The sequence below is a fragment of the Ascaphus truei genome, chromosome 6, assembly GCF_040206685.1.
Source record: "Ascaphus truei isolate aAscTru1 chromosome 6, aAscTru1.hap1, whole genome shotgun sequence".
In the NCBI taxonomy this organism is placed as follows: Eukaryota; Metazoa; Chordata; class Amphibia; order Anura; family Ascaphidae; genus Ascaphus; species Ascaphus truei.
Genome location: NC_134488.1, coordinates 36,129,667 through 36,138,754, shown reverse-complemented (window position 1 = coordinate 36,138,754; position 9,088 = coordinate 36,129,667). Strand labels below are relative to the sequence as shown.

Genomic DNA, 9,088 nt, shown 5'->3' with positions numbered 1-9,088 from the left:
TCTGACACTCTCTCTCTCTCTGACACTCTCTCTCTCTGACTCTCTATCTGGCACTCTCTCTCTCTCTGACTCTCTCTATCTCTCTCTGACACTCTCTCTCTCTCTCTGACACACTCTCTCTCTCTCTCTCTGACACACTCTCTCTCTCTCTCTCTCTGACACTCTCTCTCTCTCTGACACACTCTCTCTCTGACACTCTCTCTCTCTGACACTCTCTCTCTCTGACACTCTCTCTCTCTGACACTCTCTCTCTCTCTGACACTCTCTCTCTCTCTCTGACACTCTCTCTCTCTGACACTCTCTCTCTGACACTTTCTCTCTCTGACACTCTCTCTCTCTGACACACTCTCTCTCTGACACTCTCTCTCTCTATCTGACAATCTCTCTCTCTGACACTCTCTCTCTTCCTGACACTCTCTCTCTCTATGACACTCTCTCTCTCTGACACACACACTCTCTCTCTCTCTCTCTCTCTCTCTGACACTCTCTCTTTCCCTGACACTCTCTCTCTCTCTCTCTGACACTCTCTCTCTCTCTGACACTCTCGCTCTCTGACACTCTCTCTCTCTCTGACACTCTCTCTGACACTCTCTCTCTCTGACACTCTCTCTCTGACACTCTCTCTCTCTGACACTCTCTCTGACACTCTCTCTCTCTGACACTCTCTCTCTGACACTCTCTCTCTGACACTCTCTCTCTCTCTCTCTGACACTCTCTCTCTCTCTCTCTCTCTCTCTCTCTCTCTCTGACACTCTCTCTCTCTCTCTGACACACTCTCTCTGACACTCTCTCTCTCTCTGTGAGAGAGCAGTGAGACAGAATGAAACATACCTAGTTTGCAGTTGCCCTGAGTAAAAGGATCACACAATAGCAGGAAATCCTCTTCTTATACGTCTCACTTTCCGCTTCAACAATAACTTCTCTTCAACAGGAATCTAAAAACAGAGCAGTAACAGAAGTCCCCTCCATGTCAGTTACCCCAAATCTGCAGTTTCCTGCAAGTAGCATAAACTTCAACTTATCAATGAAATAAACTCCCACCCTAAGATATAGGAGCCTCTGTACTAAGCGTCGCAAAAGGCTTATTTGGTGCCAAATTGACTCATGGAAAAATAATTTTTAATTGCACTTGTGCGCACTTTTGTCCTAACCTGAAATTTCGCAATTTGCACCATCGGCGTCAAAAAAGTATGTTTTCATAATTCAGAAAGATGCTGCGCTCGGGCTACAGATGTTAACCCTAAAAAGACTCGTAATCGCGTTAGCGCAGAATTCTGTTGCTATGTGTCAACCAACAATGTATTTGGCGCAGCTCGGATGTTTCACTATATACGTTACCAAAATGTGTTATTTTCACTGTGTGGCTATTAGAATATTATTACACAAATAAATGATATTTGCTAATACTGGTTATTAATCAAAACATGCACATAATATTGGTTTACTTTAAACTGTATCTATCAGGTATGCAACAAGTATCGCCGGGGAAGTTTTTGGCCTGGAGGTTTACTCCTGTGGACATTAGCTCCTCCGTTGCTCCGTCGGTGCCTGCAGCTGTTACCGCGATCCTCTAACAGATACCACATGGTCACGATCTTGTGACGCTGTGTGGTGACGCCAGAGGCTGCTGCTACTGACACTGCTGTGCACGGGGCTTTAACATGGAAAGATTTCCTCCACACCAACGGCTTGCCCGCTGATTAACTCACCGAGGAAACGGCTCCTGTGCCTGTTACGCTGGCCCTCTTTTCTCCTTTCTCTCCTCTCTTTTCTCTTCCCTCTTTCTCTTTTCTCACCCCTCTTTTCTCTCCCCTATTTTCTCTTTCTCTTTTCTCACCCCTCTTTTCTCTCCCCTTTTTTCTCTTTCTCTCCCCTCTTTTCGCTCCCCTCTTTTCTCTTTTCTTTCCCCTCTTTTCTCTTTTCTCTCCCCTCTTTTCTCTTTTCTCACTCCTCTTTTCTCTTTTCGCTCCCCTCTTTTCTCTTTTCTTTCCCCTCTTTTCTCTCCCCTCTTTTCTCTTTTCTCACTCCTCTTTTCTCTTTTCTTTCCCCTCTTTTCTCTTTTCTCTCCCCTCTTTTCTCACTCCTCTTTTCTCTTTTCTTTCCCCTCTTTTCTCTTTTCTCTCCCCTCTTTTCTCTTTTCTCACTCCTCTTTTCTCTTTTCTTTCCCCTCTTTTCTCTTTTCTCTCCCCTCTTTTCTCTTTTCTCACTCCTCTTTTCTCTTTTCGCTCCCCTCTTTTCTCTTTTCTTTCCCCTCTTTTCTCTTTTCTCTCCCCTCTTTTCTCTTTTCTCACTCCTCTTTTCTCTTTTCTTTCCCCTCTTTTCTCTTTTCTCTCCCCTCTTTTCTCTTTTCTCACTCCTCTTTTCTCTTTTCTCTCCCCTCTTTTCTCTTTTCTCACTCCTCTTTTCTCTTTTCTTTCCCCTCTTTTCTCTTTTCTCTCCCCTCTTTTCTCTTTTCTCACTCCTCTTTTCTCTTTTCGCTCCCCTCTTTTCTCTTTTCTTTCCCCTCTTTTCTCTTTTCTCTCCCCTCTTTTCTCTTTTCTCACTCCTCTTTTCTCTTTTCTTTCCCCTCTTTTCTCTTTTCTCTCCCCTCTTTTCTCTTTTCTCACTCCTCTTTTCTCTTTTCTCTCCCCTCTTTTCTCTTTTCTCACTCCTCTTTTCTCTTTTCTCTCCCCTTTTTTCTCTTTTTTCTCCTCTCTTTTCTCTCCCCTCTTTTCTCTCCCCTCTTTTCTCTCCCTTCTTTTCTCTTTTCTCTCCCCTCCCTGTATACTGGAAAGCAGGCTTAATGCAACCTCCTACTAATATACACAGAGTCTATGACTGTCACAGTCATAAGTGTTTATATATATATATTATACACTTAAAAAATAAAAACACAAGGGAACTGTCCCTTCCTGGAGCATCAATAGTAGTGAAGTAGGAATATATCAAACTCTTTGTCTCACGCAGTGATTTTTTTTTAACGTTGCATAACAATAAAATATAATGAGGCCGTTACCTTCCACGTTACCAATCTGCATCACGTCAGAAAAGTTGAAATCATAAACAAAATTTACAATGATCCGCACTGAACATTTTCGCCTGCATTAATGCACAAATTTCTCTTCCCTATCAGTAAATCTCACCTATATGCTCCCGTTACTTACCTGCACACGGGTGTGACACGAGTGTGGGAGCTATGACGAAATCAAGGGCTTTTATATACGTTCGAATGAGTTTTCCTTGCGTTTCTTAAACCTATGTTCTACTTTCGTTTCAACGTTTCTGACCGCTCCCTTTTCATGCCCTTACGTGTTTTTAATATTTTCGTTTATTTAGTTTCAAAGTTTCTGACCGCTCCCTTTTCATGCCCTTACGTGTTTTTAATACGACTTTAAGATGACTGTTCACTATCTAACCTGAAGTGAAACAGAAAAGAAACACAGCGCACGACTCATAGGGTAAATAAGTAATTATATTGAATTAATAATAAGTGGTAATATTGCACGTACAAAATAATCAGTTATTCAAGCAGGGCATGTTCAGGGTACATGTTACCACAACTGGACACGGATGACTTGCTTCTTGGGGAATCCTTAACAGCAGCTGCCTCCAATCCTGATGGAAACGCTTGTCCTCAGCAGCAGTAGTAAAACAGGTAGGTTTTATAACCCCCCACACAGCAAATACCAGTACCCCTGATGAAGTAATTAAGTTTATGAAACGCGTAGGAGTGATTTGTGGATGCTGTTCCTTTGATACATTGTTTCTTAGTCGCAACTCGGCAAGCTACGGGACTTTACTGCCTCACCGATCGGCGCGGAGGAGCTGTAACCGCAGTGACGTCATCTATCCCACTGAGTGGTGTTGAGGGCGTGAAATAAGCAACGGGGCTATACTGCCTTATCGATCGGTTGGCGTGGAGGAGCGGTGAACCGCAGTGAGGTCATCTGTCACGTTTGTGGTGCTGAGGACTTGTGGTATACTTTTCTCTGGCAAGGATCTAGAGAGGTAACAGTGGGGGATGTTAGCCTGTTCCTTTTTTACTACTTGGACTTTGAATGCTGGTGTTTGCTGAGACCTCCCACTTACCCAAGCCTGCTGCGGAACTGCAGTTTCCATTGGTCATCGTCGGAGATCCTTGGCAGATTCCCTACGTTGATCCACGCTGGGACCCAGCGCAGAGGGCAGCTGCCCTGCAATTACTACGCCGCCAAGAGATGCGAAGGGCCCGCGCTCGAGCTGTCGCTTATGTGAAGGCTGCAGAGCGCCACTACAACGCATTGGGGCTGCTGGAAGAATTCCCTCAGGAAGTGCCGGCCGGCACCACCCCAGATGTCCGTGACATCACCGCGATAGCTGCTCCACCACCGGGAGATGAGAAGGCCGCAAAGCCGTCCGGCCGGATGGGCTTACCTACCACCGCTCCGGTGAGTGACTGGTCCATTGTGGACCACTTCCTTATTAGCTGCAGAGCGTGGAAGGAAGCACGAGACCCTCTCTCCATGGACTGTGGACATTGCTGTTGCTCCTCCTGGGGTGACTTCCCAAAGTTTCCTTTCTAGAGACTGCAGTATGTCCCTAGTTGCCCCAGCCACTGTCCAACCTAGCCATTCGATTCCACAGTTCACTACCATTACCCACCCTAGTATAAGACCCCTGACTCCAAGACCCTTATCCCCGGTGAGTTCTGTGGCCTCAAGTAGTAATGGGAATTGTGATAATATGTCTGCCATGCATGTTATATCTGTATCACCTGTGAAGAAGTCTCTGCCATGGGGGGACCGGGTGGAAGAGGAGAAGTCCTCCTCAGGACCAATGTCTGCATTAGCTCCGGTTAGGGAGGTAACTGTAGCAACACCCTTATGGAACGGGCCTATAATTTGGGTGCTACCTGGCACAGCCCCTGATAAAAGTTTAATGAAGTTCAGCAGAAGAGAGAGAATGCTAGTGCATAGGTTCCGTAAAATGGGATATGAGTACCCCAATCTCCCAGAGAACCTCATGCAGAGTGCTGAAGAGCACAGGATGGAGTGGGTGGAGGAGGCTATCCTAGCACATCTAGATCACACTGCTAAGGACTCCATGTATCGGGATCTTGATAGGGCAAAACATCTACTTAAGTTATGGGCAGTGGGTCGCAACATACAGTACACCTAGAAAGGTTAGAATACATCTCTGGGAAGAGGAGGTGTTATTCAGTAAAGGTACATGATGGTCAGGGCAATATGGTAAAGAAGCCTGACCTGGCCCACTACTACTGAGGTAGCTCTACCCATGTTATTGAATAGTTCTGTTATATTGCAATATATCTGCAAATGTTTATTGCATTTTGTGTTTAAGCGATTACAGGTTGTTGCACAGTAGGTGATGTTATACCTACTGTAGTCCAAGCGGGATCGTTGGAATTTTCACCAGGGGGAGCATGTCTTTTCCTGGGCCCTACCAGTGTAAGCCCTGTTAGGTGCAGGCAGTGGTTGGGCTAATTCTTCTGAAAGGCTCTGTGTGCTTTTGCAGCCTTGGATTCATTAGATGTATCCAAGGGCGGGCCTTAGCAACAACCAGAAAGTGTCAGCCTGATTGGATCATACATGGGATGTGAAAACCTATCAGTATTCAACCTGCTCTGTTAAGGGGCAGGGTTACAAACACCAACCCAGAAGGCTATAAGTACTGGTGCTTTCCAAAATTCTGGGTACCTGTTGGTCTCTCTTTCCTCCCCCTGTGGAGTGAGTACCATCTGCCCTCCATCTCATAAGGAGATGTGAGGAGGCGTCCATCAGGCCTGGTCTGGTCCTCAAGCCTTAACCTGTGCCTTTCACTAAGGGAAGCTGATGGAAGAATGCACCTGTTATGTTTTGTTATTTCTAACCTGTAGAACTCATGAACATCCACCTGGACTGCTGCTGCTCTTCCTAGCTCTCTCAAAGAACCTTCCAAAATCTGAAACCTGACACCTTTGTACCTGTCCCATGCCTCCAGCCAGACCTATATAAACCTCCTCTTCCTGTTCCTCCTTGCCTGTTTATACTTGTTCCCCCAGCACCTGCTAAGTTCCTGTATTCTCTGCAGCTCCTGCTGCTGCTTTTGCTGCTGTCGCTGTTTGTTGTTGCCTTGTTCCCTATTCCCAGTCCTGTTCCCTAGTCCCAGTCCTGTTCCTGATTTCCAGTCCTGTTCCTGCCTCCCCGTTGCCGACCTTTGCTTGTGACCTCAACCACGCTACCTGATGCCTGCCTCCGACCTTTGCTTGTGACCTCGACATGCACTCTGCTGTTCCTGGCATTGGGAGCCACTCGAGCCGTAGATCAACCCTTGACATTCACATTGAGCATTAGAGGATCTATAACAAAGAGATGTTTGCATTTCAATGATAGACTGAAAACAAGGTGGACAAGTTATTAAATCTTCCAACTGAAAAACCAGGAGCAAAACCAGTGCAAAAAAACAGCACCATTTATCAATCAAAAGGAATCCCATTAAAAGCAATTGGAGTTCTTGCTTTCACTTTAGTAAATAATCCCCAAGGTTTCTGGAAATATATCTCCCACCGACCCATGAAGCAGGGCCAGGAGGAAACGATAACCATGACCCGAAATCAAGAAGAAGAACACAGATACAACAGATCCAATAACACAACAAGAAGACCGTCGTACAGACCAGAGACAAGGTCATAAAACTGTGAATAATACATTTGGCTGGAATAATACAGGAAATCCAGGGGGGCATGAGGGAAGAAACGCAAGCAAAAACAAATCTAAGTGCAGATTGTATAAGCAAAAGGGAATGAGCTTCCAAAAATTTGGCTCCTGTAGAATGGTTACTTACAAGATGTAAGAATAAAAACAGCAATGTGGACAATCAGTCAATGGTAGATGTCAGTGTAGAAATCATCAGGTGGCTCAGGTGATCAGGAGGGTAGATCCCAGGTATATAGAGAGAGAGGAAAAACTTGCATAGCGCAGATCAACCAAGGTATAAAACTATTTAATTTAGGTAAAAATTGCACTCACAATGTAATAAATAAAATCGGGCATGTCACACTTAATAAGTGTAGAAGGAGATCATCAGCCAGCCAGCTCACCGTCCCGCAACTCCCAGTACAGTTTCGTCTCTGCCTCTGCTCTGCTGCGGGACCGCACGGCTTGGCGTCTGATGTCAGATCCGGTTTTGCCTTTCAGTGGTAGCTGGACCTTCCGTGATTCCTCTCCAGACAGCTCCGTAAGAAAGAAGAAGACTCCCACTCTACGCGTTTCGCTATGTAATCACGTCGGCTTCATCAGGAGTGGGAAGTCTAACCATACACTGTTTCTATATATAGCTTGGATGTTGATTAGTTCATATGGAACAGAAGTTCTTAACGTGCTATGGGTGTTAATATTAGATGCTGGATTAGCAACCTACATCGTATGGGATACTAATGGTTCATTCAGTAACTAAGAGCATAATACATTTTAAACTAATAAATGTACATATATGAGAATTCAATACAAGAGAATTTAATACAGGAGAATTTAGTATATATGAGGGAATTCAGGCATTATAATGTTCAAAGAGACCAAATTACTCAGGGAACAATAGTAGTTATACACATATAAATAAAATCCTAATTCAATAGACTCTAGTTCAGACAAATCAAAACGAATGGAACATACATGTGCTTGTTAACAAATTAATTATAAAATGTAAATTAATTATAAAATGTAATACCAGACAGTATTAACTGAATCATATTGTTTTTAAAACATGGCTAAGGCATATGTTTACTGAAATTAGGTACGGTGGTAATATAATAAACTATTCATTAGCGGGGTGAATTATAAACTCTAGTTGAAATGAATGGATGGAACTGGCACATTAGGTGATATGAAACATACAATATCTAAAACTTATAACTAAGAGGAATAAGCGCACTTGGAGATATAGAGCCAGGAGGGAAGACATAAAACCAAAATTAGAACAAGTCATTTAAAAAATGGAACAATATCTAGCTCCATATTAAGTCCTCTGGGTGTAAAACTGCCCAATCGATGGATCCAAAAAGATTCTCTCTTCAATAATTCTAGCTCTCTGTCACCTCCTCTCCAATGTTGTTGGACTTGTTCGATAGCTGTATATATTAAACCTGTTGGATCCACTTTATGAAACATTGAGAAATGGTTGGATACACTGTGAGTGATTCTTTGCCTTTTAATACTACTTAGATGTTCCACAATCCTTGTTCTGATTGACCTGGCAGTTTTACCCACGTATTGACGTTTACAGGGGCATTCATGTAGGTATATGACATGATCCGTTCTACAGGTAAGGCAGGTTTTAATATTAAAACTTTCACCTGTAACATTACAGCTGAAACTCATAGTATTGGGAGACTTAAACTGGCATGCCCTACATGTTTTGCACCCATAAAATCCTTTGTTATGACTCAGCCAATTGGGTTGGCTGGCTTCCTTTTGTCTGAGTGCACTTGGTGCCAGTTTATTTGTTAAATTACTTGCTTTTCTGAACAACACATTGGGTCTATCGGGAATTTCTTTTCCTAATATGGGATCGTTCTTTAGAATGTCCCAATGTTTGTTCAGGATTTTGGTAATCTTTTTTGACTCTTTATTGAAACCCGTAATAAATGCAAAATTTAATTTGTTGTTCTTTATTTTCCTTGCTCTAAGTTTCAACAGGTCACTCCTATTTCTAGAGTCCGTTGTCAACAGTGCTTTATCCAACATCTCTTCTCCATACTCTTTCTCCAGAAATCTGGTTTTAATAAAATCTGCTTGTTGTAAAAATTGGTCTCTGTCTGTGCAATTCCTTTTTAGTCTGTTAAATTGTCCTAATGGCACATTGTCCATCCATCTAGGTAGGTGACTACTTGATCTTAGAATATAGATATTTTTTATCAATTTCTTTGAAAAATGTTTTGGTCTTGATTTCATTACCTTCTATATATACTACTAGATCTCAAAAATTTATCTTTTCCCCACTTTGTGAACTTGTAAAGTTCAAATTACATGTATTGATATTAATGTTTTTAAAGAATTTATCAAGGTTCTCTTCACTCCCCCTCCATACTAAAAACACGACATCAATGAAACGGCGCCAGAGTACCAAGTCCGCC

The 9,088-nt window shown here is 43.2% G+C and overlaps 1 protein-coding gene across 9 annotated transcripts in view; it reads right to left on the bottom strand.

The window, feature by feature from the left end:
• The window catches only part of LOC142496904 (uncharacterized), a 109,737-nt gene that overhangs the window by 17,700 nt on the left and 82,949 nt on the right, over positions 1 to 9,088 (bottom strand). For 4 of the 9 annotated variants that reach the window (XM_075603986.1, XM_075603984.1, XM_075603991.1 and 1 more), the window contains exon 3: positions 832 to 935. The exons of 3 other annotated variants lie outside the window; for them this stretch is intronic. The gene's annotated coding sequence lies outside the window, so the exon portion shown is untranslated. Of the gene's footprint in view, positions 1 to 831; positions 936 to 3,143; positions 3,248 to 9,088 lie in introns of those variants that run through there. 2 more of the 9 variants (XM_075603985.1, XM_075603989.1) reach the window with 2 other exon arrangements.